Consider the following 5,090-nt stretch of genomic DNA (forward strand, 5'->3'; position numbering starts at 1 on the left):
TCTCTCTGCCAAGGGAAAATTAGAAACTTTATGAGCAACACTACAAAACACTTTCCACACAAATTAATCTGATCTAAACAACTGGAAAAATAATAAATGATCTTGGATTGGGTGAGCAAATATAATAAAGATGACAATACTACCTAAAGTAATCTATTTATTTAGCACTATACCAATCAGATTTCCCCAAAACTATTTTGATGACCTAAAAAAAATAACAACAAAGTTCATATGGAAAAACAAAAGGTCAAGAATTTCAAGGGAATTAATGAAAAAGAAATCAAATGAAGGTGGCCTAGCTATACCAGATCTAAAATTATATTATAAAGCAGTGGTTACTAAAACCATCTATACCAGATGGCTAAGAAATAGATGAGTTGATCAATGGAATAGATTAGGTTCAAAGGACAAAACAGCCAATAACTTTAATTATCTAGTGTTTGACAAACCCAAAGACCCCTGTTTTGGGGATAAGAATGCATTATTTGACAAAAATTGCTGGGAAAATTGGAAATTTGTATGGCAGAAACTAGGCATTGACCCATACTTAACACCGTACACCAAGATAAGATCAAAATGGGTTCATGATCTAGGCATAAAGAATGAGATTATAAATAAATTGGAAGAGCATAGGATAGTTTACCTCTCAGACCTGTGGAAGAGGAAGGAGTTTATGGCCAAAGAAAAACTAGAGATCACTATTGACTACAAAATTGAAAATTTTGATTATATCAAATTGAAAAAGTTTTGTACAAATAAAACTAATGCAGGCAAGATTAGAAGGGAAACAATAAACTGGGAAAACATTTTTACAGTCAAAGGTTCTGATAAAGGACTCATTTCCAAAATATATAGAGAATTGACTCTAATTTATAAGAAATCAAGCCATTCTCCAATTGATAAATGGTCAAAGGATATAAACAGACAATTTTCAGATGATGAAATTAAAACTATTACCACTCATATGAAAGAGTGTTCCAAATCCCTATTGATCAGAGAAATGCAAATTAAAACAACTCTGAGATACCACTACACACCTGTCAGATTGGCTAGAATGACAGGGAAAGATAACGTGGAATGTTGGAGGGGATGTGGGAAAACGGACACTGATACATTGTTGGTGGAATTGTGAACACATCCTGCCATTCTGGAGAGCAATTTGGAACTATGCTCAAAAAGTTATCAAACTGTGCAAAACCCTTTGATCCAGCAGTGTTTCTACTAGGCTTATATCCCAAAGAGATACTAAAGAAGGGAAAGGGACCTGTATGTGCCAAAATGTTTGTGGCAGCCCTGTTTGTAGTGGCTAGAAGCTGGAAAATGAATGGATGCCCATCAATTGGAGAATGGTTGAGTAAATTGTGGTATATGAATGTTATGGAATATTATTGTTCTGTAAGAAACGATCAGCAGGATGAATACAGAGAGGATTGGTGAGACTTACATGAACTGATGCTGAGTGAAATGAGCAGAACCAGGAGATCATTATATACCTCAACAACAATACTGTATGAGGATGTATTTTGATGGAAGTAGATTCCTTTGACAAAGAGAAGATCTAGCTCAGTTTCAATTGATCAAGGATGGACAGAAGCAGCAACACCCAAAGAAAGAATGCTAGGAAATGAATGTAAACTGGTTGCATTTTTGTTCTTCTTCCTGGGTTATTTATACCTTTTAAATCAAATTCTCCCTGAGCAACAAGAGAACTGTTTGGTTCTGCACACATATATTGTATCTAAGATCTACTGTAACCTATTTAACATGTATAGGACTGCTTGCCATCTGGGGGAGGGGGTGGAGGGAGGGAGGGGAAAAGTCAGAACAGAAGTGAGTGCAAGGGATAATGTTGTAAAAAATTACCCTGGCATGGGTTCTGTCAATAGAAAGTTATTAAAAAAAAAAAAACAAGAAAAAAATATAGGTGCTGATTATATCATCAAGTGAAAAAGAGGGAGAAGAAAATAGGGTCTAAGATGGAGCCCTAGTAGAGATCTACTTTTAGTGGGTGTTAACTGGCAAAGGAGACTGAAGAGTACACAGAGAAAAGAGAACCAAACAGAGAACCAAGATAGAATGCTGTTATGAAAAACTAGAGAAAAGATGTCAATAAAAAGAGATCATCAATAGTGTCAAAGGTTGCAGAAAGATCAAGAAGGGTGAAGATTAAAAAAAAAAGATTAGATTTGTTAATTAATTTGTCATGAATGATTTTGAAAAGAGAAGTTTCAATTGAATGATGAGGTCACAAGCTGGACTACAAAGACAACAAAAAAGTGAAAGGAAAGGAAGTGAAGGCACCTGTTGTAAAGACCTTCTCAAGGAAGTTAGCCATAAAAGGGAGGAAAAGTATGGGCTGATAACTAGCAAGGATAATTGGATCATGTGAGAATTTTTAAGAGTTAGGAGAAACAGACATGTTTGTAGGTAATAAGGAAGTATCCAGTAGATAAGGGAATAGGGAAGAGAATAAGCATGAGAAGAGGAGGCAATCTGCTAGAGAAGATATATTGGAATGGGATCATTTGTGCATGTAGGAGAGTTTGCCTTGGCAAGGAGAAAAACCAAAGTATTGGAAGTATACCTGAAGTATAAAATGACACCCTAGCCAAAGTAATATTATATTACATAAACTTCATCCAGTCAGCTCATTTTGCAATTTTCTATAGGTTCATTCAATATTATGTAAGTAGGAGTGAAGTCAGGGGATAATGGTGGTAATTCAAAACTGAGATTTAACAAGTCACAGTGTTTGATAAGATAAAGGACCAAGGAACTTGAAAGAAGTGGACAGTTTAAAATTGATCTGGTTCAAGAAGGGATCAAAGTAAGGAAGGAAAGAGTATAGTTGATGAGGATGAGGAGAGGATAGGGTAAAGATCTAGAAAAGAATTGATCAGAGGGTTTGGAGATAATGGTGCAGACAAAGAACAAGATAGATTGCAAAAAAAGAATATATATATATATATATATATGTATATATGTACGTATAAGATAGCAGGATGAACCTACTGAAAATCTAGAGCTAACATTGACTCTGCCCTCAAGGAGTTTATAACTTTGGGTTAGGAATGGGAGATAAGATATGGAAATCAATAAGAATTATTGAACGTAAACTAATAGAAATAAAAAAAAAATCTAGATGGCACCTTCAAGAAAATTTGAGTAAAGGAAAGATCACTGAAGTGACTCTAAAATTAAGAGAAGGATTTCAAAAATTGGAAACATGGATAAAAGGAGTTCCATTTTTATTGCCCAATCCCTTATACTTTTCCTAGAGCCAGAATGAATAGATGACTATGAATGGGACTGATGGGATGACGTATTTCTCAGTATTGTCACATGATCCTTGGTATTTTGGACCTTGTTAGGTCATTTGTTCTCTGGAGGAATGGACTTTGAACCTGAAGATCCAGGAAGTTGCAGGAAGTTACATAATCTGTGGGAGGCAGCCAGCATTAGTGATCATTGGTCTAGGATGGTTACATCCTCGAGAAGGCTTGAGTCTTTTACTTTTAAACCCTGGACAAATCAGAAGCAGGTCAGGTTCCAGGTGCACATGGTGGGAGTTGGGATGGCTCCCAAGTGTGTGTAGGCCTCTCCCTGCAGGGATTAAATAAATGCTTTCTCTTTGTACCTGATGATGTCTCTGAGTAGTTAATTGGATCGGAAAGGGGGTCTTGCACCCAACCCATCCCACACAACTATGAGATTTGAGTCTCAGTACATGTGCTTGTTTCAGCAGCACAAATTAAAGCTGGAATCATAAAGAGAAAATTAACATGTTCTGTATGCCAGAATGATATACACATTTATGAGGTGTTTGATTTTTTTTGTTTCCTTTGATTTCCATATCCCTGTCTTTGTCTCTGGTGCTGAATATCTCTTTCTGTTTCTTTGTCTCTCTCCTCTCCCCTCCCAAACTCACTCCCTGGAAAGTTAATTATTTCTTGCCTAAATGACAATTTAATCCTTCAAAAGATGAAGAAACCAATGAGAGGGAATCATTCTTTGGAACAGGCTCTCACCATGGAAAATTGGTTTCTGGGGTGGAAATGGTAGGACATTTTTTTTTTTAAATTATTTAATAGCCTTTTATTTACAGGTTATATTCATGGATAACTTTACAGCGTTAACAATTGCCAAACCTCTTGTTCCAATTTTTCACCTCTTACCCCCCACCCCCTCCCCTAGATGGCAGGATGACCAGTAGATGTTAAATACATTAAAATATAAATTAGATACATAATAAGTATACATGACCAAAACATTATTTTGCTGTATAAAAAGAATCAGACTCTGAAATATTGTACAATTAGCTTGTGAAGGAAATCAAAAATGCAGGTGGGCATAAATATAGGGATTGGGAATTCAATGTAATGGTTTTTGGTTATCTCCCAAAGTTCTTTCTCTGGGCATAGTTGGTTCAGTTCATTACTGCTCCATTGGAAATGATTTGGTTGATCTCATTGCTGAGGATGGCCAGGTCCATCAGAACTGGTCATCATATAGTATTGTTGTTGAAGTATATAATGATCTAATGGTAGGACATTTAATGAGCAATGAATACTACATCTTAGAATTGTTGATGGAGAATGAAGGAAAGCAAGAAAGAATGGTGAGCAAACTGATACTGCAGGACTTGGAAAAGGGGTAGAAAAAGGCATAAGACTAAAATTTTGTAGCTTAGGAGAGAGAAGAATCTCTCAAGAATGAAATTCAGAGGATCTAAGAAGAAAAAATTCCAATAGAAAGAGAGAGAAGAGTGAGAGAGGAAAGAAAAGAAAAAGCGGAGAAAAAGACATAGAGAAAGAGGTAGAGAGAGTGCCTCTTTAACAGATATTTAAGAAAGAAGAGATAAAGCCACAGGAAAGAGAGAGAGAGATGCCCAAGGAAGTTACTGACCTACTCGAGTGTTTAAAAAACACATACATAAAATTATGTCAAGGCCAAGTATTGGAGGATACATATAAAAGGATGAATTAGTTCTTTGAGAATACTTTTAGGATAGTTAGTTTGATTACATCTTTGATTTTTCTCTGTTTTCACCTGAGAATGGGGGCTGGTGGCACTTTGAAGAAGTACAATTG

The 5,090-nt window shown here is 35.9% G+C and overlaps 1 non-coding gene across 1 annotated transcript; it reads left to right on the forward strand.

The window, feature by feature from the left end:
* The first annotated feature begins 3,731 nt into the window (after positions 1 to 3,731).
* Positions 3,732 to 3,834, forward strand: LOC111721190. Its single transcript, XR_002770513.1, has one exon. It is a non-coding gene; the product is annotated as a U6 spliceosomal RNA (small nuclear RNA).
* Positions 3,835 to 5,090: the final 1,256 nt, after the last annotated feature.

This window comes from Sarcophilus harrisii, chromosome 1, assembly GCF_902635505.1.
Source record: "Sarcophilus harrisii chromosome 1, mSarHar1.11, whole genome shotgun sequence".
Classification (NCBI taxonomy): domain Eukaryota; kingdom Metazoa; phylum Chordata; class Mammalia; order Dasyuromorphia; family Dasyuridae; genus Sarcophilus; species Sarcophilus harrisii.